Source organism: Sus scrofa, chromosome 4, assembly GCF_000003025.6.
Source record: "Sus scrofa isolate TJ Tabasco breed Duroc chromosome 4, Sscrofa11.1, whole genome shotgun sequence".
NCBI classification, from domain to species: Eukaryota; Metazoa; Chordata; class Mammalia; order Artiodactyla; family Suidae; genus Sus; species Sus scrofa.
In genome coordinates this window covers 59,590,962-59,618,098 of record NC_010446.5, presented here as the reverse complement: position 1 = coordinate 59,618,098, position 27,137 = coordinate 59,590,962, and the positions used below count along the sequence as shown (strand labels likewise).

At 35.9% G+C, this 27,137-nt stretch overlaps 1 long non-coding RNA gene across 2 annotated transcripts in view; it reads right to left on the bottom strand.

Annotated features, from left to right (window-relative positions):
- LOC110260271 overlaps window positions 1-21,210 on the bottom strand; it is a 28,228-nt gene extending 7,018 nt beyond the window's left edge. For both annotated transcript variants that reach the window (XR_002343255.1, XR_002343254.1), the window contains exons 1-3: window positions 20,864-21,210; window positions 19,905-20,062; window positions 110-313 (exon numbers count right to left, since the gene is read on the bottom strand). This is a non-coding gene — a long non-coding RNA (uncharacterized LOC110260271). The remainder of the gene's footprint in view (window positions 1-109; window positions 314-19,904; window positions 20,063-20,863) is intronic.

Sequence of the window (27,137 nt, the reverse complement as noted above, 5' to 3'; positions counted from 1 at the left end):
TGACTTTGAGAATGCAGCTATTTGATAAAATTTCTTTTCTCAACTCCTTTGATATCTCCTTTTCTCTCCTTGTAGTTAAAACTAAAGAGAGATTTATCAGTACATTTACCTTTCAACCATCTCATTGGTCAAGTATCCTCAAAAGGCATCAACATATTCAGGAAGCACTTCAGTAATTGCCTTGCTTCATTCATTCGTATCATGTGTTTATGAGATATCAAAGATGTTCATTTTCACTGAAGTTTTTCAGTATCTGACTTTGTGATTTTGTGTCTTTTGAGTCTGTCCTCATGTCACAGGAGAAGTCCAAAGACTGAAAACCCAAGACCAGATGGTAAAAACAATGTCAGGCAATGTGTATAGTTAAGCATCTTCTTGCAGATCAACATGGCTAACCCTTCATGGTTATTTCTCATTCCGTGTGATTTTTCTCTGTAGAGAACAAAAGAAAGTTTGAAAGATGCGGTGGGGTGTGAATCTAGCTGCTTTTAATTCTATGAAATTACACTGACTGTCTTGTCTTCAGTGTCAGAGAGTGAAACTGTTTTCTCTCACTAGCAAAAGGGATGCTCGGTGCTTTTGTCTTTCATTTTTTCTTAATGCATAATTTATGTATGGCCCATTTATTAATAACCATGAAGTGTTATACCTGGAAATCTCACAAAAGAACATAATACACGGACTCAAAATGAACATTTCATAAGGCAGGTATTATTTTAACAGTAAAAAAACTTGCCCTAGTTAATTCTTTCTGAGAATGTTGGATAAGATCCAACAAAAAGTATTCAATTATTAATATAATCATATTTATCAAATTAAACAAGAATTTTAACTATATCTTAATTACTGATAAATCTCAAGGGAAATAAAACATTTTTTGTAATGGTAATATTCTACCTAGAAGAGAAAATATTTCAATAAAGCTCCTTTTCTGTGAGTTTCTTCAAGGAGGAGAAACTTTAATACCTTGCATGTATTTTCCTTGCCTCACGCGAATGACACATTATATTGTTGATAACAAAATCTACGCTAGCTAATATGTATGAAATAATTAATATCTGTGAGGCTATAATCTTATAAATGATGTACTCTTATCATTTAATGTTATCAATGAAGAGAGATTAAATATGTTGCCCATTGTCACTCAGCTGATGAGTAGAAGAGCTGGGATTTGAACTCAAGCATCTGACTCTTGGACCCACCCTCCTAACCAATAATTCTGCTACTTTTCATGACTTGTGTAGAATAGACATTCAAAAATTCATTTAACTTAAATTGAAATCCTGGTATATTTTGTCTTTTTGATACAAGCTGTTAAGAAGACATATCTCTTTTTTCTTTTTTTTAGGGCCACACCAGTGGCATATGGAAGTTCCCCAGCTAGGGGGCAAATCTGAGCTACTGCTGCCGGCCTGCCTCACAGCCACAGCAATGCCAGATCTGAGCCATGTCTGTGACCTAAAACCACAGCTCACAGCAACACCAGATCCTTAACTCACCGATCAGGGCCAGGGATGGAATCTTCATCCTCATGGGTATTAGTCGGGTTTGTAACCACCTGAGCCATTATAGGGACTACAAGAAGACAAATTTCTGAATAAATATCTGGGGTAAAAAGCAAACCATTTGGTTCACTGTATAATTCTATGTATTCTAGATATTATAGGTCCTGTAGAAGTCTAGAGCTGAAAAGGGTTTTAGCAAATGTTCTAGTCCAGTTCCCTCCATTTTCAGATGTGAATTCAATCCCTTATAGGTTCAGAGAGGGGACTCAAGTTACCAAATGCCATACAAAGCCAACTTTCCTAATTTTCTGGTGAGAATATTTGAACTGTAGTCTATTATTTTTATTTTTGTTCATGTACTTATTTGGAAATGAGTTGCTCATGCATGGATTGTTATCTTTATGTAGCATGATGGACAGACTCTTAAAGGCTTTTCAATCATTCCTACCTCCTGATATCCATGGCCCTTTCCTTAAGTCTGGATGAGATGTGTGACTGCCTCTTAACCAACAGAATATGACAAAGGCACAGGAATCTACATAATTACATGTATGTGATTAGTTGCCTTGAGATCATAGCTCCCATTTTTCAGGAGTGTCTCTTGCTCTTGCTGGTTTTGATGAAGCAAGCAGACATGCTGGAAGGCTCATGCGGTATGAAACTAAGGACAGCTTCTAGGAACTGAGAAAAGCTTGTAGCCAATTGCCTTCCAGAACCTCCAGCTGACAGCCAGCAAGAAAATGAGGCCCTCAGTCCTACAAACATGGGGAAAAGAATTATGGTTGTAGCCTAAGTGAGTTTAAAAATGAATCCTTCCCCATTTGAGTATTCAGATGAGAATTCAACTTTGAAGAGAGCCTTGACTTCAGCCTTTCAGGGAACACAGACAATCTGTGTTCAGACTCATGATCCACAGAAATGTTTAGATAACCAATGTCTATTATTTTAAACCACTGCTTTAAGGTAATCTCTTGTACAACAATAGAAAACTAACATATAGTCATCCTTACAGTGAAGGATGTAAATTTAGTTAAGGTTTAGCTGGACAAAGTTTAGTTACATTTTATGTAATAGGAGGACCCCAATAAATATCAGTTAAATAAAAGAATAACAAAATTAATAAAACATCAGCAAGGAAGAAATGACATCTGATCATGGCATTAATATTATTATAATTTAAAAAAAATACTGCCTGATGACATCACTTTTATGTGTGTGCACATAGAGAATGACTTATAGTAAAAAATGGCTTTGATTTGTTCAATTAAAAAAAAGCCTTTGGTTTAAATCTCAAGATTAGAAAAGAAGAAATGACTTAGCCTCTAGAAATTTTCTAATGTGACTTTTCTACTTATGTGGCATGTTTAATGCTATTATAGCTCCTTCTGTTACTTCAGGATCAATGCTATAAAGAATTCATCAGTGTGGCTTTTTAACAATCATTTCCATGTTTAAGTTCATTAAAAGAACTGCTTTTGACTGCAGTCTCCATTTAAAAACCTCTAATCACACTTGAATAAACATTTACCCCTGTTATTCAGGCATTCTGTAATGCCTGGTTAAAAAAAAACCTTCAAAAACCAACTAGCTATGAAAACATATGTGGAGTTGAGTGTTTATAAAAATGATGACCTATTTTTAAAAATATGACTATCCATAAAATTAAGATAAAATGAACCTATTTTTATAGTTACCATTTGTCTTTGACTATAATATTAGGATTATAGGCAAAGGAAGTTAAACACAGTAGCCATTAAAACAATCTTTAGTTTAAGAAAAATTATAGACTTAAATTTGTCATATTGTTTTGTTTCCAGACCTATTAACAATTCTAGTGTCATGGATGATAAAAAAAAAAAAAAAAATCCTACATATACTAACAGAATTTTAAATCATCCAGTTTGCTTCATTTTACAGATGAAGATATTGAAGTGCAGAGAGAAACCAATTTAAGAAAGTGATCAGTGACAGAGTAACACTGGAAATCTTTTCTTTTCTCCTGAAATTAATTAATGAACAAAGACCTCTAATTTCCCTTTTTTTTTTTTTTTTTTTTTTTTTTTTTGTCTTTCTGCCTTTTCTGGGGCCACTCCCATGGCATATGGAGGTTCCCAGGCTAGGGGTCTAATCAGAGCTGCAGCCACCAGCCTACGCCAGAGCCACAGCAAAGCGGGATCCGAGCCACGTCTACGACCTCCACCACAGCTCACAGCAATGCCAGATCGTTAACCCACTGAGCAAGGCCAAGGGTCGAATCCACAACCTCATGGTTTCTAGTCGGATTCGTTAACCACTGCGCCACGACGGGAAGTCCGACCTCTAATTTCTTTTACATTTATCCAAATTAGTTACCGAAAGAGTCAGAAAAGTAAAATATACCAATTATGTGTTTCTGTCTTATCTTAGAATACAAGGACTTGAATATGAGAAATCTTAGCTTCTTTTATAGATTTATGCTTTCTGATGCATCATGGATACCAAGAAAGGCTAATACAAGGTAATTTGAAGCAATAATTCCCCCAAAGAAAGGAAAGAATCTTAAGGAATCATGGAGGAATAGCAGTATAACATGTCAATACACACAATAATTTTTAAAAAGAGAGTATTAATTCATTAATAATTACCAAGACTCATGGTGTTTGCTGAATCTGAATCATTACTCTCTGTACTTTTGAAGGGAACTATTATTCTAACTACATATATTATAACAATAGCCAAAATATTAAAAATAATAAAATTTGAAAAAATTAGAAATTCAAAATTTAAAAATTAATTACAAATTATTCATAACACATGAAAGACAAGAATTTACTTCTGAAAATTATAAATTATGTGTCTGCTTAGCAATTTACAATCTCTAATGTTATGTATCCCATATTAGATGAAAAAGTTCAACTATGAAAACTTAATTTTAGAAAATCCAACATAATCAAATGCTGTCAAACTTTAATGTTTATTCCTATTTAAAACTGAAATTTTTGTACATTTTAGGGGTATTTTTTCTTTTACCTATTCCAAAATGCAATATTGTATTTTTCTTCTTTTATTTGAGGCAAAAAAGTGAAAGTAGATAGAAAAAATACTTTGATTTTTCTTAACATAACCTTCTGGATACAAAAACAATTGGAAAAACCGAAAATAATATTTTACTCTTACAAACAGTACCTTATGAGACAACCTCTTGTAACAACCTGTTTTGGGGGTAACACTGGAGCATAAGTCAAAATAGGAAAGTTTTTTAATTGTACAACTTACTGGCTTTTACCAACTTTTATTAGTTGGAGCGTGTGAACTTTGGAACTCTTTTTAGAACTGTATGGTTTTCATATTCAGTAAGCCTGCATGCGTATATATGTATAGCTAATTGCTATGCCTTGTACCGAGGATATGAACTGTGTAAAATTACTGTAGGAAGTTGTAAATGATGTATGAAATGAGAAATCTTTGCCCACTGGCAGTACATAGATAGAGCAGAGATAGTGACGTGCAATCTCTTCACTGCCGTTTGTCATAGTCTTCATCTTATCCAAGGCAGAACATATCAATAAACCTGAGTGTCAAACATGCATACCAAACAAAATGTTTTATTTTTTCCTTTTTTCAGGTCTTACCTCCTTCTTGAAAACAAGTTTACACAAGCCTGTGAGCCCAAGGTAAATGCTAAGAACTTCTATGTTAATGATTTCAATAATCTATCCCAAAACATTAGAAGCAGAAATTCTAAATAGCACTGTGTGCATATACCTTTATGCTTATACGAAGTACTGCCGACTTTCTAGACTTGCCGTCTAAAGTAAACCTTTGTGTCAGGACATATAGAGAGGCTTCATCGACAATGTCTACCATATAACCATTTAGAAACATCCAAGAGTAGCACTGATATTTTCATCTTGTGCCCCTGTGTTTGAAAGACCAGATATCACCTTGCTGGTAGCAAAAGCAAAAGCAAATGGAAGCAGCACCTTTCTACTAAATTAGTTTTAACACAAAATTCTTGTGAGTGACTTCTCAATCCCACTGACCAATCCCCACATCAAATATTTGATCAAACAACTGTGAGTTCCTGTCGTGGTTCAGTGGAAATGAAACTAACTAGCATCCACCAGGATGCAGGTTCCATCCCAGGCCTCACTCAGTGGGTTAAGGATCCGGTGGTGCTATGAACTGTGATATAGGTGGAAGTCGCAGCTAGGATCCTGTGTTGCTCTTGCTGTGGTTTAGGCTGGCAGCTACAGCTCGGATTTGACCCCTAGCCTGGGAACTTCCATGTGCAGCAGGATCAGCCATGAAAAGACAAAAAGTAAAAATAAAAAAAAAAAAATAGCTTATGCATATTCAATGACATCTCACAAAACGTGCTAGTACCAGGAAAACAGAAATTTTAAAAATAGGAAAAAAATCTTTGCAAATTTTCAAATACTTATAGCTTACAGAATTTAACTTTATAAATTAAAATAAACAGAACAAATAATTCAAGGATCTAACTATCTATGATATTAAAATCAAGCATTTAAGCTCAAAAAAAATACATGAAAATATCAGCTAAATTATCTTTTTTTGTCTTTAAGAAGTTGACAGCTTTCTAATGTAGATTTCAGTGTGTAAAAGGTGTTTTTCAATGACACCCGTACTATATGAACACAGAAACACAGAAGGAAATTTAAATATTCATGCAATTGCGTCGTCCTCAAATAGGAATGTGTTCCTTCATGTGCCAGTTACGGTTATGTGTAAAAACAGGCAAATAAAGGGTATGCTCAGGCATTTGACTTTTCTTTACAGTATGTTATTGATAATTCTTTCTGAAAATTGTAAAACAAATATTTCCTTACCAAGAGTTCACCTCTTCTTGGAATCACAACTGATTTTTCTTTTGCTTGATGGAGTTAGAAGTGAAATATCTGATTTTATTTCCCATCAGTGGACCACATAGATGAAAGTATTTAGTTTTGCATATGAGTCACATAAAAATGATGGTGACATTTTGTCGCTATGAATAGAGTCAAAGAGCATAAGACAAAACAGTATCTGCATATGGGTTATTGTCTAAGTGGACTGTAAATATTGTCTTACTGCCACAGACACAAAAATAGCCGAAATTAATTTAAATCTTCAATCTTAAACAAAACTTTCAAATGTGGATCCAATATTTAACTTATATTTAAAACCTATGCATTTCACCACTAACTTCAAGGTTAATACACTCATTATACTAATGTTGTTTGTTTTGCACGATCTTTCTTTTCCTTCCGTTGCACTTGTCCCATTTTGGTTGGTGGTGCTTTTGTCTAAAGCAAGTGCTATTACATCTTGTCAGCCCCTTATCTTGTTACTCTCATTAACTTATAAAAAGTTCAGTTCCTCTATTCTCTTTCTTTAAGTATCAACATATATATTGAAGCTGTGGAGCCAGCATATTCGCAACTGACTGCTCTAAAATTCCTCCCTCATGATCTTTTCATTTCATTTTTTACGTGACCAAAAACACAAAAGCTGGGAAAATTCTGAGAGTACAATTTGGGTGGACGATTAAGGAAACCTTTGCTCATGTCCATATGTCAGATCATTATCTCCACCATCCACAAGAACTGCTGTCAAATAGAGGCAACAACTACATATTTTGTTTCCCAGGAAAAATAAAACATCCCCATTCCATCCACCCCCAATCAACACCACAACAACAGTGGGATTAATTTACATGAGGAAAATAGGAAAAAGTCTGTGAGGCAAGAAAAACAGGGCCTTTTTCTGATATTGATCAGATCCTCTGGGTTAAAACAATCAGTAAAATCAATTCAGTATGATTACATTTGCTCTTGGGTAGGGGTAATTATTCAAACCTAATTGTAGGAGTTGTATCATTGGATTATACATTTTTATTTCTCTGCCTGTGTATAAAGTGTGTATATAATATACATATCAAAATCTGCATCAGATGATATAATTTATAAGGCATCTGTGTGGATCTCTAGATCAGAAATCTCCCTTATTAGGAAATACTCCTATGACCTTCATTTGAAACATTTAAACCCACACAGTGAGTATGAGACTTGAGTAGAAGTTAAAATGCCCCATAATTTTCCTTTAACAAAAAATTCCATCAACAATAACTCTCTCAGGAGTTCCCATCATGGCTCAGAGTTAACGAACCCAATTAGCATCCATGAGGATTCGGGTTCAATCCCTGGCCTTGCTCAGAGGGTTAAGGATCTGACATTGCCATGAGCTGTGGTGTAGGTCAAAGACAAGGCTCAGATCCTGCATTTCTGTGGCTGTGTGGTGTAGACAGGTGGCTATAGTTCTGATTGGACCCCTAGCCTGGGAACCTCCATATGCCTCAGGTGTGGTCCTAAAAAGAAAAAAAAAAAAAAAGCAATAACTGTCTCAGTAAAAATTTTGCAGGTTATCTTTGCTTAATCAGACAAACAAAAAATGTGTCTCAAGTCCTTTTGTTGGTTTAAAGCATATTTCCGTTCTCCTACTGCCTACGTCCTAGTTTTTTCCACTGGCTATACTTCCTGATTATCACTTTTCCTGATCCCTCTCTGTAAATATTTATTCAGTGGATATCTAAATTTGACACCAGAGTTAGTTTGTACCAGAAGAGCTACATTGGTTAAAGCTAGAAAGACAGTTTAATTTAACCAATTTCATTATAAGCATGAAGCCAATCATTTCTATTTAGAATATTGTTACCTTGGTTAAAACAAATTAAGGTCACATCTGTCACAAAGACATTATGAACTTTTTCCGATGCTTGATAAATAGTGATATTGTGAAACCATATGTGGTGAATTATGAAATAATTAAATATAAAATAAGCATTTTGGTTATGGGAAAGTTTTCTTTTTATTTTTCAGCTCATCAAATTGCAAGTAACCAAAGTCTTTTGAAAATAAGAGTTGTGGCACTCCTTTATGACAGCTAATTTCTTTTATTTCCTTCCAGGCGAAAGTCTCTGAACAATTACCAACATTTTAATAATCTCTTTTCCTTTTGGTTTTTAAGAACATTCAAGAAATAATGTCTTGATGCCTATTAGCAGTTAATTGCATAAATTCATGTGAAATAGAAGTTGCTTCATTTTTGCATCCATTCCAGAAAGCTGAGCTACTCAACTCAAATTTTTTTTTGCAACAACATAGATATCTGTCTCAGTGGAATACTACACCAAGACTATGAAAAAGAGAATTAAGACTACAAAATACTATATTTTTGGAACTCTGTATTAAAAATATTCTTTGTCTTACATGCTAAATTCTGATAGCCTTAATTTTGATAATGCTAGGAAAAATAAACTTATCACAAAAGGGAGGAAATTAACAAATTTTTTTGAGTGAGTAACTCAAAAAAAACATGATTGAAGTATAATTTTACTTAAACATAGAATGAAATGAAATTTCACTGTAATTAGAATAAAAACTCTACCACCCATCTAAACTATGTTTGCTGTTTGGGAAAACACGTTGTTAAATGCAGATTTGGTATGCATGGCGCCTTGTGTAGTCAATGATTTGCTTCTATGTAAAACTGAGTATTAATTAAATTAGTTAATTGCATGGAAAGCATTTAAGTATTTAATACCCAATATACAGAAAGCACTCAGTAAATGTCCAGCAAATATTATTATTATACTGCATTATGTGGAAAGCCCTTCCTGATCTCCCATTTCTAACCATCAAAGTCCTATCCTGCCTTCAAAGTCAGCTCAAATGCCCCAGGCTTCAGGAAACCCCCTCAGATCAAAATGATGACTAAATTTTGATAGAACTTTCCTTAAATATTTCATTGCCTTATTCCCAGTTCTGCTTTTGCGTTTTCATAATACATAAAATATTTTTGCTCCCTCATCCCATTCTCAGCTGAACTAAGCAGCATGAGGGCAGAGTCTCCTATAGGTATCCTTGTACAGGCCTCGGCAACACGTGCAAGGCCTCATGGGCCACCAGGATTTTAGACATACCTGCAAAATTAACCAGTTAGACTTCATCATTTATTTGATCGAGTACACAGGCAGAAAACAGGCACATTAAATGCATTTTCATCTTCCTTTCAGAAACAGGTATAAAACAACTGAACTAGCAAAATCTTCATTGACTAAGAAAAACTTCATTTTGGAGTCATCCTAAAATGCTCGGCTACCTCACCTTATCTTGTGCAACAACATAAACTCACTTCATGGAGTGCTGCTCCAAGTACATGTGCACCAAATGCAGAACTGAAACTAGGTTCCAAATTCTAACTCAAAATATCATGCTACTTCTGAAGATTATATACATATAAAATGTCAACTATGCTTTTCAGCCCAGAGCATAGTCAACAGCTTTCTACTTTGAGTTGTTCTAAGCTTCGAAGTTAAATCATCCTTAACGACTCTCAGTAATAAGGGTACTAGTGTGGAGATAGTATATAAGTTAATAGTTAGTATGATCTACTCATTTGAAGGTCCACATTTAATTCATTATTATTATTATTATAGTAATACACTTGCTTTTACTCAAAGTCCTCCCCCTCCTTTTTCTTGCCTCTTTCCTTTTCAAATTTTTTTCTCTTTCCATTTTTTCTTTTCTTTTTTGCTTTTTAGAGCCTAACTTGCAGCATATGGAGGTTCCCAGGCTAGGTGTCAAATGAGAGTTGCAGCTGCCAGCCTACAGCGCAACCACAGCAAGCAGGATCCAGGCCATGTCTGTGACCTACACCATAGCTCACGGCAAAGCTGGATTCTACTGAGCGAGGCCAGGGATCAAACCCGAATCCTCTTGGATACCAGTCAGGTTCATTGCCACTGAGCCACAATGGGAACTTCTCTCATTGCTTTTTAATGTACTCATTATTTCCAACACTTAACAAATTAACTAATTATCTTTTCCCATCTATACCTTTTTTTTCCCCCTCCATTTTACCAGCAAATTCTCAGTCTATGGCACACTGTTCCTGTCTGTGGAATGATTTAGGGATTCAGATTCGATCATTAGTTCATTCAGGAGTTCCCATCATGGCGCAGCAGAAATGAATCCCACTAGGAAACATGAGGTTGAGGGTTCCGTCCCTGGCCTTGCTCAGTGGGTTAAGGATCCAGCATTGCTGTGAGCTGTGGTGCAGGTTCCAGATGCAGCTCAGATCTAGCATTGCTATGGCTCTGGGGTAGGCTGGCAGCAATAGCTCCTAGCCTGGGAACCTCCATAAGCCGTGGGTGTGGCCCTAAAAGGAAAAAAGACCAAAAAAAAATCATTTGTTCATTCAACAGATATTTTTTAAACATCAGTTAGATAGTCTCTTTACCTCTCCAAATCCAATTTGCATCCTTTTCTATTCTCTCATCACTTTAGAAGGCTGGCCTTTGTATAACGTCTGGGACAACTGGACTCCAATCCTTCTGTCTTATGTTTGGATTGATGTAATGGTACCCACAGGAAGGAAGAGTTTGCAGTTGCTGCTTAGCTCCCTAAGCCAGACAGACATCCTCGACAGGCAGGCCTTTCCTACAGGTAGAATACTTTTTCTGTATTCCAGTAAGTCCTGGCTCCCCTTTCTCCTTCTAGCCTGAGTAACAGTGCCCTCCCTCTCAGCTTCTCTTAGCCCTGTCCATATCTTACAAATATTTATTCTTCAATAAATCTCTTCAATTGTCCCATTGAATGTGTCATTTCCTGAAAAATCAAATCTCCTGTTCTGTGTCAGAATTCATACAGTCTTTTCTGCACAGAGTTTTGTTGGATCTTAAGAAGAAGTATATTGATAATGTAATTCATAAAGAAACAAAGACTCAGAAAGTTTGGTAAGCTTCCCCAGACACTCAACCAATATATAAGATAGCCAAAATTACCTCATGGAGTTCCTTTCGTGGCTCAGAGGTTAACAAATTCGACTAGGATTCATAAGGCCTCGCTCAGTGGTGGGTTAAGGATCCGGCGTTGCCCTGAGCTGTGTTGTAGGTTGCAGACACGGCTCGGATCCTGCGTTACTGTGGCTGTGGTATAGGCCGGTGGCTGCAGCTCCCATTTGACCCCTAGCCTGGGAACCTCCATATGCTGCAAGTGCGGCCCTAAAAAGCAAAAAAAAAAAAAAAAATTACCTCACGATCTCCTATTCAAACTCTAGTATTCTTTTTTCAGTTTTCTCCTACTCCCTCTTAAATGGATTTCCCTTGGTAACATCCATCAGTGGTTATTTATTGAGCACCTATAGCACATTGTAAAGTATTGAAACTGTATTCAGCTAAATTCATAGATATACAGGAACAATAGACATGTATCTGCCTAGTAATCATTTTGGCCAAGAATCTCCAGCTAGTCAGCATTAGAAAGGCGTCACATTTTTACATTTAGTATCACACTGAATTTAAGGACTGTCTCCTTATGAGTCTTTGAAAGCCTTAGAATTCCTTTTCTTATCCTTGACAAGGTATTAAATAAAAAGATGGCAAGTGCATAGTCAGACAAGGCACGATAGCAGACCCTTAAGTCTAAGGAGCATAAGAAACACCTGACTTCGATCCATATGCTGACCATGGAGAGGACACCAGTCATTCAAAGCTCACTGAGTCACTCAGATGGAAACACCAGCAGGTGGAATCCAAGAAGGGAACAGTGAGGCTACAGAGATCACCTGGAAAGCTGTCCATGTACAGCAAAACTGCAGGTTCAGAGGTATATGGTATTCAAGAGTACTAGTAAAAATTAGGTGGCGATCCAGAGTAATATGTACACTTTAGATTTATTTAGGGGAGTGATTAAAATAATATATACATAACATATGGAACCCAGGATCTGGCACAAAGTGTGTGGGTGGTATAACAAATGATATGGAGAAAGACACTTATAATCATGGCTCTGATAAGATGGTCTCAAGATGTGGGTTGGATCTAAGATATAGAGCAGTGGATGTCAGCGATCACAACTGGAATAAAACGAAAATTGGGAATCAGGCATGAACTGATATCATGGCTCTAATATAAGCACCTACCCTCCAAACACTTGTACGGAATTACAACAGAAAATGATGCTGCCAACAACCCTTCAACAGACCTCTTTCCACAGACACTCTGATTGCTTCTAATATTCAAACTTCTAAACTTATGATACAGATTAGATCTATTTTTTCCCACAACTGACCTATGGCTCAGAATTATCTGTTCCTTACTAATCAACACACTTATCTTGAAATTTCAGGTATTAGGAAATCTGATGTCATAATTGTTCATGAGATAAGAACTTTTAGAATTAATGTCTTCTCCTCAAGATGTTTCTTAACCTAAGTAATCTTTATTTAGATAAATATTTTAATGTTTTCAGAAACTACTCCCAGGATTTGTGGAACATTCATCGGTAACCAAGAGCAGCACAGAGAAGGTAAGTTTTGCTGTGTTTGTGGAGGACTGTTGCTTCCTAGAACTTTTTGAGGGAAAAGAGACAGAAGCTTTGGGGATTGTGTTTCTGTTCATGCCTCTGCAGGAATTATTACTGGGTCTTGTTAGAAGGAATCAAAAAATTCAGTTGATTCAATAAATTATTGTTATTCATAATTATTTGTTATTCAATTTTCTGAATTAATGTTAAATAAACTGAAATAGATTTTTTTCTTGGACTGTGACAGAAATTGGTAGTAAGATTAATCTAGAAAAGTAAAGAGGCAAGAATATTTTTAAATATATGAAAAGGGGAGTAAGTTGCATATAAATATATAACCTATTATAGCTTATTAAGATTAAAGCATGGCTGATTGAAATATGTATTTGAGAGAAATGTACTAACTTCTATACACATTTACAAACTAAAAAATAAAATAGGAGTTCCCACTGTGGCTCAGTGGTTAACGAATCCGACTAGGAACCATGAGGTTGCAGGTTCAATCCCAGCCTTGCTCAGTGGGTTGTGGATCTGGCGTTGCCCTGAGCTGTGGTGTAGGTCTCAGATGTGGCTCAGATCCTGCTTTGCTGTGGCTCTGGCATAGGCCTGCGGCTATAGCTTCAATTAGTCCCCTATTCTGGGAACCTCCATGTGCCACGGGAGCAGCCCTAGAAAAGGCAAAAAGACAAAAAGAAAAAATATAAAAATATAATAAAATAATAAAATAATAAATTCGAGAATAGTACCTTACATACATATTTATCTGTACATATTCTATATATTCTATATATTTATTTGTATGTGAATAGATATGTATACATATATAATTAAAGGAAGCATCATTAAAAATGTAAGTAATGGTGTTAGGACCATTTATTAGCATTCAAAAAAAATGTAAACCAATACAACAAATAACCTATAAATGATAATTTTATTTTATTTTATTTTTGTCTTTTGTCTTTCTAGGGGCACACCCATGGCATATGAAGGTTCCCAGACTAGGGGTCAAATGGGAGCTGGAGCTACTGCCTACATCACAGCCACAGCAACTTGGGATCCAAGTTGTGTCTTCAACCTACACCACAGCTCACAGCAAGGCCAGATCCTTAACCCATTGAGAAAGGCCAAGGATCAAACTCATATCCCTGGATACTAGTCAGGTTAATTAACCACTGAGCCACCACAGGAACTCCATATAAATGCTAATTTTAAATGTTCAGTTAAAAACTATAGGAAACTAGACAAACAAATGTAAAACTACCAAAGATAATTTAATACTTATAAAACTCTGGAGGGATAAAAAATTTTTAAATGTAAGATTATAAATATAGTCACAATGGAAAATATTAACAAATTTTGCCATTTAAAAATGCTGAATGAAGACACAACCTCTCAAAATCTATGGGATGCTGCAAAAGCAGTGCTCAGAGGGAAATTTATAGCAATACAGGCCTTTCTCGAAAAAGAAGAAAGATCCTAAATTGACAACTTAACTCTCCACCTAAATGAATTAGAAAAAGAAGAACAAAAAAGTCCTAAAATCAGCAGAAGGAAGGAAATTATAAATATCAAAGAAGAAATCAATAAAATAGAGACTCAAAAAACAATAGAGAAAATTAATAAAACCAAGAGCTGGTTCTTTGAAAAGGTGAACAAAATTGACAAACCCCTGGCCAGACTCACTAAAAAGAGGAGAGAAAGAACCCAAATCACCAAAATTATAAATGAAAAAGGAGAAATCACAACAGATACAGCAGAAATACAAAAAACCATAAGAGAATACTATGAACAACTGTATGGCAACAAGTTTGACAATCTGGAAGAAATGGACAATTTTCTAGAATCTTACAGCCTGCCAAAACTGAATCAAGTAGAAACAGACCAACTGAACAGACTGATCACTAGAAATGAAATTGAAGAGGTCATAAAATCACTCCCTACAAATTAAAGTCCAGGACCAGATGGCTTCCCAGGTGAATTCTATCAAACATATAAAGAGGAATTGGTGCCCATCCTCCTTAAACTCTTTCAAAAGGTTGAAGAAGAAGGAATACTCCCAAAGACATTCTATGAGGCCACCATCACCCTCATTCCAAAACCAGACAGAGATACCACCAAAAAAGAAAACTATCGGCCAATATCATTGATGAATATAGATGCAAAAATTCTCAACAAAATCTTAGCCAACCGAATCCAACAACATACCAAAAAAATTATACACCATGACCAGGTTGGGTTCATCCCAGGTTCACAAGGATGGTTCAACATACGCAAATCAATCAGCATCATACACCACATTAACAAAAAAAAAGTCAAAAATCATATGATCATCTCAATAGATGCAGAAAAAGCATTTGACAAAGTCCAACATCCATTCATGATCAAGACCCTCGCCAAAGTGGGTATAGAGGGAACATTCCTGAATATCATCAAAGCCATTTATGATAAACCCACAGCAAATATAATCCTCAATGGGGAAAAACTGAAAGCCTTCTCACTCAAATCTGGAACAAGACAGGGATGCCCACTCTCACCACTGCTCTTCAACATCGTTTTGGAAGTCCTAGCCACAGCAATTAGACTAACAAAAGAAATAAAAGGCATCCATAGAGGAAGAGAAGAGATCAAACTGTCACTGTATGCAGATGACATGATACTATACATGGAAAACCCTAAGGACTCAACCCCAAAACTACTTGAACTGATTCATAGATTCAGCAAAGTAGCAGGATATAAGATTAACATTCAGAAGTCAGTTGCATTTCTGTATACCAGTAAGGAAACATTAGAAAAGGAATACAAAAATACGATACCTTTTAAAATTGTACCTCACAAAATCAAATACCTCGGAATACACCTGACCAAGGAGGTAAAGGACCTATATGCCGAGAACTATAAAACTTTAATCAAAGAAATCAAAGAAGATGTAAAGAAATGGAAAGAGATTCCATGTTCCTGGATTGGGAAAATCAATATTGTAAAAATGGCCATACTACCCAAAGCAATCTACACATTCAATGCAATCCCTATCAAATGACCCATGACATTTTTCACAGAACTAGAACAAATAATCCAAACATTTATATGGAACCACAAAAGACCCAGAATCGCCAAAGCAATCCTGAGAAACAAAAACCAAGCAGGAGGCATAACTTTCCCAGACTTCAAGAAATACTACAAAGCCACAGTCATCAAAACAGTGTGGTACTGGTACCAAAACAGACAGACAGACCAATGGAACAGAATAGAGAATCCGGAAATAAACCCTGACACCTATGGTCAATTAATCTTTGACAAGGGAGGCAAGAACTTAAAATGGGAAAAGGAAAGTCTATTCAGCAAGCATTGCTGGGAAACCTGGACAGCTGCATGCAAAGCAATGAAACTAGAACACACCCTCACACCATGCACAAAAATAAACTCCAAATGGCTGAAAGACTTAAATATACGACAGGACACCATCAAACTCCTAGAAGAAAACAGAGGCAAAACACTCCCTGACATCAACATCATGAATATTTTCTCAGGTCAGTCTCCCAAAGCAATAGAAATAAGAGCAAAAATAAACCCATGGGACCTCATCCAACTGAAAAGCTTTTGCACAGCAAAGGAAACCCAAAAGAAAACAAAAAGACAACTTACAGAATGGGAGAAAATAGTTTCAAATGATGCAACTGACAAGGGCTTAATCTCTAGAATATATGAACAACTTATACAACCCAACAGCAAAAAAACCAATCAATCAATGGAAAAATGGGCAAAAGACCTGAATAGACATTTCTCCAAAGAAGATATACGGATGGCCAACAAACACATGAAAAAATGCTCAACATTGCTGATTATAAGAGAAATGCAAATCAAAACTACCATGAGATATCACCTCACCCCAGTCAGAATGGCCATCATTAATAAAGCGACAAATAACAAGTGCTGGAGGGGCTGTGGAGAAAAGGGAACCCTCCTGCATTGTTGGTGAGAATGTAAACTGGTACAGCCACTATGGAGAACAGTTTGGAGATACCTTACAAATCTATACATAGAACTTCCATATGACCCCGCAATCCCACTCTTGGGCATCTATCCGGACAAAACTCTACTTAAAAGAGACACGTGCACCCGCATGTTCATTGCAGCACTATTCACAATAGCCAAGACATGGAAACAACCCAAATGTCCATCGACAGATGATTGGATTCGGAAGAGGTGGTATATATACACAATGGAATACTACTCAGCCATAAAAAAGAATGACATAATGCCATTTGCAGCAACATGAACGGAACTAGAGAATCTCATCCTGAGTGAAATGAGCCAGAAAGACAAAGACAAATACCATATGATATCACTTATAACTGGAATCTAATATCCAGCACAAATGAACATCTCCTCAGAAAAGAAAATCATGGACTTGGAGAAGAGACTTGTGGCTGCCTGATGGGAGGGGGAGGGAGTGGGAGGGATCGGGAGTTGGGCTTATCAGACACAACTTAGAATAGATTTCCAAGGAGATCCTGCTGAATAGCATTGAGAACTTTGTCTAGATACTCATGTTGCAACAGAAGAAAGGCTGGGGGAAAAATGTAATTGTAACGTATACATGTAAGGATAACCTGACCCCCTTGCTGTACAGTGGGAAAATAAAAAATATATATATAAAAAAAAATAAAAATAAAAAAAATAAATAAAAATGCTGAAAGTAAACCATATAAAAAAATTTAAATGTAGCCAAATGGGCATACTTGCAGCAAATGTTAGTTATTTAAAGCATTCTCATAAAGAGAAAAAAACACCAAAGAAATATAGACAAAGAACATTATATGTAATTTAGATAAAAGGAAATAATTTTAGAACTTAGAAATGAGAGAAAAATAATCTTGATCTATTCTAATCAAAGAAATTCAAATTAAAATAACAATGAAGTATTTTTACTTATTAAATAACACACTTTTTTTTTCTTTTATTTTGACTCAATGTTAGCATTATTGATATTCTTGGTGCCTGTTTAAGTTGATAAAGGTCGTCCAGAGAAAAAGTGGAAATATCTTTCAAAGCTATAAATTGTTTATTTATTTACTTATTTATTTATTTTTGTCTTTTTGCTATTTCTTGGGCCGCCCCCGCGGCATATGGAGCTTCCCAGGCTAGGGGTCTAATCAGAGCTGTAGCCACCAGCCTACGCCAGAGCCACAGCAACGCGGGATCCAAGCCACGTCTGCAACCTACACCACAGCTCACGGCAACATCGGATCCTTAACCCATTGAGCAAGGGCAGGGATCAAACCCACAACCTCATGATTCCTAGTGGGATTTGTTAACCACTGCGCCACAATGGGAACTCCCTAAATTGTTTATTTTTTGATTAAAAATCAGATTGCTTGAGACTTTAGGCGTTTAGATATTCGTGATTCTAAAATAAGATATTTTAGAGAAAACTTTAAAAAAGTAAAGAATAAAAAGAAAACTCATTAGTGACCATCCATAACTCCACATACAAAATTAATCACATATAAATGTTTGGTAAAATATCCTTGATATTTTCATGATGTATACAAAATTGTATGTGATTGAGCTCTTAATATATAAATGTGTGCGTGTAATTCAGTTTTTGCCTTACCTTTTCATTTTTAAATCATTAAAATTTGTTGGCAAGAATCATTTTAATGTATAATCCTCTATTGTACATCCCCACAGTGGTTTATTTCCTCATTTCTTTATTGTTGGACTTTGAGGCAATCCTCACATTTCTACTGTTTAAATAAGACTGCTGTCTATAAAAGCCAAAGTTCAGAAATAATCTAAAAGTTTAACAGTATGAATAGTTAAATAGAATAGTAATAGAATACATTCAGTCATAAAAATTAATAAAAACTCTACAATGCAATGGAAATATGCTTACGACACAATGTCTGTTCATCTACTTGCAGTGTGGAGTTTAGCCCTTCGAATAGACTTTACCTGATGCATTACATTGTACCAGTATTAAACTTTCATCTCACTCCCATTTAATAATGGGAACAAGAATTTCTGCTCTGTATCTGCAGTTATACAGGACTACTTTTTCAGGCACCTAGTTATCCAACTAACTGAAGAAATCACTAATGTAAAGACTAAAGGTTAACAAAGCTTTGTTCGGGTCCTTTACCTCTTCTTCCTGTTAGTTGTTTTCCTTTCTCTTGTTGGCAGGTAAGCAGGCATTCTTTACTCTTGGGCTTTCAAGTTAAGACCGAATGATTCTCCAACGATTCAGAAAATATACCGCCTTAATTCTATCTTGAGGTTACATTTAGAGAGCAACAGTCCGGGGTAGACACTGAGCATTACAGAAGTATTTGGTTCCCACTTGTCCCGGAATAATGAATATCAAAGGTAAGCTAAAGAATCAGCATTTCCACCCATTGACACCTGTGGTAACAGATGCCAGTCAGACACACTTTTAACATCAATACCAAATTAGGATAGAAAATAACGCCTAATATCGTTCTTGGAAAAAAAAAAAAAAAGACTAACGACAGCTTATAGACCCTGAAAATTGGGTTTAACAATCTAATAAGACGTTTTTTTTGTTTGTTTGTTTGTTTTTTGTCTCTGTCTATTAGACATTCCTAAGAAATGATATACAAAGTGAAGTTAGTTAGGAAGTCTAATTCATTTTACATAATTCATTTCATTTATGAATGAAATATGGTAGAAAATTTAGGAATGCTCAGTCTCTTTCCTTTTGTCTGTTTTGTCCAGGTGACCAGCAGGATGGCTACACTGGGCTTTATACAGCTGCACTTATGTTGCCCAAATCACACTGAACATCCTGGCTTATTTGAACTGTGCATACGGTCCGACAGGGCATCTATACTTTGCTTGTAACTGTCAACAGAAAGGGCACCTTGTGGTCACACACGAGGGCACAAGTCACACAAGTCAAAGGACAAGGAAGAGATGCAATATTTGTTATTCCTGTCAGTGTTAAAGGGAAAGAGTTTTGTCTTTCTTTTTCAGAGATTGTGTGTGGCAGCGGACTTTGAAAGAAAGGAGAAAAAAAAGTTAGAAATATTACCACTTCTGTTGAAGAAATTTTTCTAGTTATAATGATTTTCCAGTTTATATGACACTGTCGTAGAAGCCTTGTGTGTTAGTTTATCCACGCACGTAATTGTTCCTTCATGGAAATAGTATCTTCACTTACAAGTGAGAGTGGAAACAGTATTTCTTTTCCTACAAACAAGGCAATGAAAGTTAGAATAAAAGAGGACTTTTTGTTTTCTTTTCTCAGTTCATGAACACACACACACATACACAATAGTGACAAATGTGTATAGAGCTTTAGAAGTTTTTTTAAAAAATCACAGCATTCTCAGTAGTTCACAACGTATATTAAGTCCTGACTTTATGCTCCCAAATGAGTTTCATGGAATTAATATTTCCCTTCCCGCTCTTCCATCATAATTTTGGTCAGTAAATATGCCACTGGGCTGTACATTTCTTAAACATAGAGACGGTATCTCATTCACCATTGTAGCTGCAGCACAGTCCAAAAATGTGACTCCTATGCCAAGCGTGAGAAGAAAACTCTACTGAATTTCAAATATTGTTTAAAGGGTATCTCTACTACTTATAAAACTCAGTTATTAGAATTTCAAAGATAAAGCAGTTTTTGATTTGAAAGATCTTTCATTAGGGTAACATACCAAAAATACGATTTTTCAAATAGCAAACCCCGTGTGTACTTAAAGCCATCAAAATATCCTGTATTTTGACAGTGGCAGGTAAAATTTACTGAGTACTTTCACAATGCCCGGCTCTGTGCTAGTCCACAGAATATTTAAAACCCACCCCTTGAGGTGTCTCCCCCTGTTATTATAATGCCCACTTTACAGAAAAGAAAACTAGATCTGAAGAGGTTAATTACTGGTCCAGGGTCACAACACTATATTAAGTAGAGCTAAGCCTCTTTTCACTGACTGCAATGCTTCTATTCTTATGTACTTTGCTGTTGTTTACTGAATAATTGTGTACCTCTGACATTCTCTGTTTGAATCATTACAAGTGAGTGAGGTGCCAGCTCACTGTTTTTTCCCATATCTCCATCTTCATGAAGCCTAAGTGGGAAAAAAAAAAAAGCAAATTTTAATTTAACAAATCTGAATCACCAATGTTGAGATCAAAGTACTATGGTCCCTTTAAATCAGATTTTAATCAAAGCAAATGTATGTTTCTTTGGTTAACACTGGTTGAGCCCCTACTATTTGTGAAGCATTCTCTACACATAAGTAAATACTATATATACATTTTTTCTTTTAGGGCCATAGCTGCTGCATTTGGGAGCCCCCAGGCTAGGGGTCAAATCAAAGATGTAGCTGTTGGCCGACATCACAGCCACAGCAACGCTGAGTCTGAGCCACCTCTGCGACTGAATGCCACAGCTTATGGGCAACCGGATACTTAACCTACTGAGTGAGGCCAGGGATCAAACCCACATCCTCATGAATACGAGTTGGGTTCTTAACCTGCTGAGCCAAAACGGAAACACCAGTAAATGCTATATTTTTTTAAGGATGTAAAATATTGGTACCTCAACAGAGTACACACCTATAATAGGATTGAGCATGATGAGTATGACCAATTTTGGCAGAATCTGTAACTCTTATGAGTAAATAATACAAGCAATTTTTAGTGAATGTCTTTCTGAACAAAAGCAAATGCAACAGAAATAATAAGAGCAGTCACTGATGAGAATATAGGAAAATTAAGCACTAAATCCTACCTAAGTAATATAGAAAAGAATATAGGAAAATTAAGCACTAAATCCTACCTAAGTAAATCCCCTCACTATATCATAGGTTTACACTTGATGTCATGAAAATGCAACAACCAATACCAAAGAATACAATCATGAAAATAGCACCCCCATCAATGACTCTACATATATATATATATATATATATATATATATATATATATATATATATATATTTGGTATTTTTAGGGCTGCACCCATAGCATATGGAGGTTTCCAGGCTAGAAGTCAAATCAGAGCTTTAGCTACTGGCCTATGCCACAGCCATAGGAATGCCAGATCCAAACCCCATCTGCAACCTACATCCCAGCTCACAGCAAACCTGAATTCTTAACCCACTGAGTGAGGCCAGGGATCAAACCTACACCCTCCTGGATGCTAGTCAGATTCATTTCCACTGAGCCACTATGGGAACTCTAATGACTCCTATTAATGTGAAAGCAACATGTAATTCAGAATAAGTCCTCTCACATGGTCCACTTGGATTGTTCCTAAATCTGTGCATCTTCTACAGGCCCATTGGTAAATTCAAATATATCACCGAAAAAAGGACCTCAAAGATCAAAGCTGCCACACCCAACATTCTGACATCTGTGCCCTGGGAGGACATCTCACGCTGATATATTTGCACGGCTTCAGAACAAAATAGCCAAAGTCAGCAGAATCACGTGGGCTCCTTATTTCTCCATCAGGAAAGGAGAAGGAAGAGCTGATTGTCATCCACTGTACTTATTCCCTTGGATTTCAAGAAAAGAAATGTTTTACTAAGCAACTACTAGGGATGCAGGTGACAGTGCTCCAGGGGAAGGAATGTAACTGCTCTCTCATCTGGAACTTTTCTGCTCTGTGAACTTAATAGACGTTACCTCACCTCTCTACTTCAATTTCCTTCATTCACAAAGTGCAGATAATAGCTACTCCTGTCTCAGTGGGGACCAGAGTGGATGAATGTGACAATGTAAGTGAAGTCTTTATTGAACGGTGAACACTCAATTAACATTACCTCTGCTTCTCAACCTTCACCTATGATGCAAATGGTGGCTACAAGCGTCACGGTACCTGTTTCCCATAAGAATTAATCAGCCTTTCTGCTCTGAACCCTCCCCACCCAGCACAATCTCCTAGTAAGTGAACTACGTTATTCCATGTCAAACATCCCAGCTGAGCCCCTTCTCTGTGACCCTCCAAGGAAGGAGAGGATAAGGCTAAACCCAGAAATGTGTCCTGATGCACCTTGAGGACATGATGCTACGTGAAATAAAGCAGGCACAGAAAGACAAATCCTGCATGACTCCACCTCTCTGAGATATCAAAATGGTCAACTTCATACAGACAAGTGTAAAATGGTTGCAGGAGCTGCAGGAAGGCAGAGGTAAGGAGTTGTTGTCCAATGGTTAAAATTTTTCAGTTATGTAAGATGAAAAAATTCTAGAGATTGACAGTGCAATGTTGTGCCTATAGTTGGGAACTATACGCTTAAAATTTTGACAAAAGGGTAAATCTCGTGTGTTTTTTACCATTAAAAAAACAGGTATCTTGATCCCTGGCCTCACTCAGTGAGTTAAGGATCCGGCTTTGCCGTGAGCTGTGGTGTAGGTCACAGACGTGGCTCAGATCTGGCGTTGCTGTGGCTGTGGTGTGTAGGCCGGCAGCTGTAGTTCTGATTAGACCCTTAGCCTGGGAACTTCATATGCTGCTAGTGTGGCCCTAAAAGACAAAAAGACAAAAAAAAAAAAAAAAAAAAAAAAAAAGTATCCGGAGATCGAACCCACAGCCTCATCGTTTCTAGTTGCATTTGTTTTCACTGAGCCACAACGGGAACTCCCTACTCTGTTTGTTTTTATAAATCCCTAAGAAAAGAGACCCAAAAGATACTTTCAAAACTTACATTAGAGTTAGATGTTATCTGACGCTTTGAGCCAGGTTTTCCCAATCTGTCAGCTGCTGTCTGTTAGAGAAATTTTATGCCCAGAAGCAGTCGGGGCACACAATAATTCAAAAGTGTGACTTCCAGGAACACCCACTTCACACAATACCAGCATCAAGCATCCAAACTCCTAAGCTGTAAAATACAAGGATAACGGCCGCAATAGAAGGAGGATTTTGAAGGGGCTGTGATTTCAGCAATTTCAAAGCTGTGTTATTTAATTGCATAATACTCTTGTCTTTTCTCAAACATTAATTTCTCAGATTAAGGAGGAGCAACTAAATTCGTATTGTGGGATCTGGGAAGAAAATAATATGTGTTTCTCCTAAATAGAAATAGTGACACTATGGGCTATTATAAAAATAAAAAGGGATGACAAGGAATAATGGTCTCAGGAATTGGAAATGCATAGCAGAATGATTCAAGTTTGTGTCATGCATGCTGTCATTTCTAATCATACACAGATAAGACTTCTCATAGGGAAAAAAAAAAAAGAAAAAAAAAAAAGCCTATGAGCATATAGGCTCACAATTTCAGTCCTGAATTTAGTCAGGGAGTATCTTCGTTAGCCTCACAAAATTAGGGAGAAACAGACACATCCTTCAAAGATCATGCTGATTAAACAACACTTAAAACAGGAAGCAGTCAGGGAGCGATGGATTTTAAGTTGACCAATTCAAGCCCAGTCTTTTAAGGTTATTTCTTTTTCCTTGAATAATAACATAAATGTGAAAAATGAAAACCAAAAACCTTACAGACTTTGAACCTCTTCATTAGAATACAGATATCCTGTGAAATTTTTCAAAATTCTTCCTAATATTGGACTTTTTAGTGTTTATCATGAAATGCATTTCTTAGCCGACATAATTTTTGTTTGTTTGTTTGTTTTTACTGGACGTTCATTTCTAAGGCAGTTAGAAAATAGAAATTTACAAGTAAAAATATTTTTAACATAAAAACCTAAAATAAAATTCTTGCAAATGCAAGATCCGCATTCTTGATAGGTTTTAAAATAGATATGTACATGTAGGTCCCCATCAAGCACTTAATAAAAGATGACTTCTCAAGGCAATTTGCAAACTATGGTTTCATCTAGATATATGTCAGTGTAAATCAGGAACCTTCAGTTCACCGTTTTTCTAAACAAGTATGCCATAATCTTTGCTAGCTCTGTTTCCGTGAGGCCATCATAAATCTACCGCCCTGCACTGTCTCCTCGGCACGCAGTCACAGATTCAAATACTTGAAAGTATAGTGAACTACACCTTCAGCAAGTCTATATAAGAGTTAGTAATCTCCTTCACCTGTGGGGCATATTTTATAACAAAAATCTTAATAGAAATGCACCATTGTGCTTAAAATCTACCCTATTATTATCACACTTGATTGAAAGCTACCTTTTCCATTAGCCTGGAAACATGAAATAGGAATGGACACTTCTTTTAATGTACATGTACGTAAATGGTTTGCATACAGTGTCCGCCAAATTAGCCTGGGTGGACTTTGGTGGATTGAATGCAAACACAGATTCAACTGGCATAAAACATTTTTCTCAATTTGTCATTGCTGGTATTTAATTTGCTTTGATCTAAAACTGCTGATATTATCCAAGTGGAAGGAACAACTAAGATTCATTATTTTAGATTTATTTCTAATACTGAAGATGTCTGCTCAAAAAAAAAAAAGAAAAAAATGTATGAAATTATTTAATTTTCGATCTTCAAGCTTAAAATGGCATATTAAAATCAGGGAAAAAATGTTTAAACCTTTCCCTTTTCTGGAATTAGAGTTTATAGTTTTGTATTTATTGAATGCATTCATAGGCTCCCTCAGGATGTGAAATGTATGGAAATATATGTGCATTGCTAAAGAAAGAACTAAATTTATTCTTTCCCCACATCATGCTCTTCTTTGCAGTAGAGGTTTTTAATTCAATACAGAGCTAGAATGAGATGGAGCCAATTTCCTGGTCTATATGTGTGACAAATGCTAAAAGTGGCACAAGATTAACAAATTAGTTGAAGTATAGATCTTAAAAGATTTTTTTTCTGTGTCTCTAAATCAAAATTCATACTTTATTTGAAAGGAAGCCTTCTTTAGAATTCAAGAATGACTGAGGATGTTTTATTTCCCTGTATTTAAGATAAAAAGAGAGGATATATGAACAACATACCAGCAATTTTTTCAAAAGCAAATTTTATTTGTGGAGAAGCTTACAAGGATGATCTATTTGGAATATGAAATTATTTTCATCCCAATCTAGTGACTTGCATTAATAACTCCAGTGTGTGATTTGTTTAAAAATTGAACATTGTTTTCAAAATAATTACCCCTAAAATAAAAGCATAAAATAAATAATAGGAGTAAAATTTATTTATTTCTGTATTTTTAGGGATAAAAATGATGTTTAAAATGTGAGGTCCCAGATAAATATACTTGCTTTGCTAATAGAATTTCCTATATATATATATTTATTTTAAGAAAAAACTATCAAAGCTTGGCTGTTTTACCTAACTTCAGAATCACGTGCTTGATGTATATCTCACACCAGACAATAAAAACATCTGTGACAATAAAAGCATGGAACAGTCGTGGAATTGTTTAATTTAGGAGAAAATGGCTATGTTTGATAATCATATGTGCATGAATGTATTTTTCCTCTTTGCTGAGAAAGTTATGAATGGTGGGGGGGTGGTTTTTTGTTTGTTTTTTTTAAGGAATCAACTTATAAAAGGGGTTTTCAAAAAGGAATTCTGAAATACGTGTTTTGGATTTAGCTTCCTCATTCAGGTTTAAAGCCTGGTCATAGTCCACCTGTTTTGCTTGTGCTTATATTATATAAAAATGCAGCTTTTAAAAGCAAGCACAATCTTACTTGTTGTACCCAAACATGATAACATGCTTAAAATTCAAGAAGAGTTCTATGCAGGTTGTACGTCCCAGTCACCCAATCTCCTTTCACATTTCTGTTCATGTTGACAGACTATGTCATAATACATCAACAGAAAGATCAGCACAGAAGAACAAAATTTCATCGCCTGACAGCAAGAGGAAAACTGATTTTCTGTATTAAATTAGTAAAAATATACCATTACCTCACTTCCAATAAGTCTACTACCTTGAAAAAAATAAGGCATCTGCCATAATCACAAGTATATGCAAAGGCAATTAGGTTTGTTTATTTCTTTGGTATCACCCTTTGACTGACAGCCTATTTTCATTTTATCTTTTATATGTTATTTTATCTGCTATATCTTGGAAACATTTTTAAAAACTGCAATATCTTCCTGAAACGTGGAGTATCATATATGTAAAAATGTGTATCTGCCAATTGTTTGGAAAACAGCCTCATCCTGGGCAGACACCTACTGACCATTGAAATGGAAATGGGTATTGAAGCTTCCGAGAAAAGTTAGGTACCTTTTTCATCTAACATCATGGTCTGTTTGGATTTCAGGAGAAATTTAGCAATACCTGTAAAAATAATGTCTTTTGCAGTCCAGGGCATCATCTGCCACTTAAGCTTTTAATTTTGCCCCTGTTTGAACACCCTACAACATATGCAC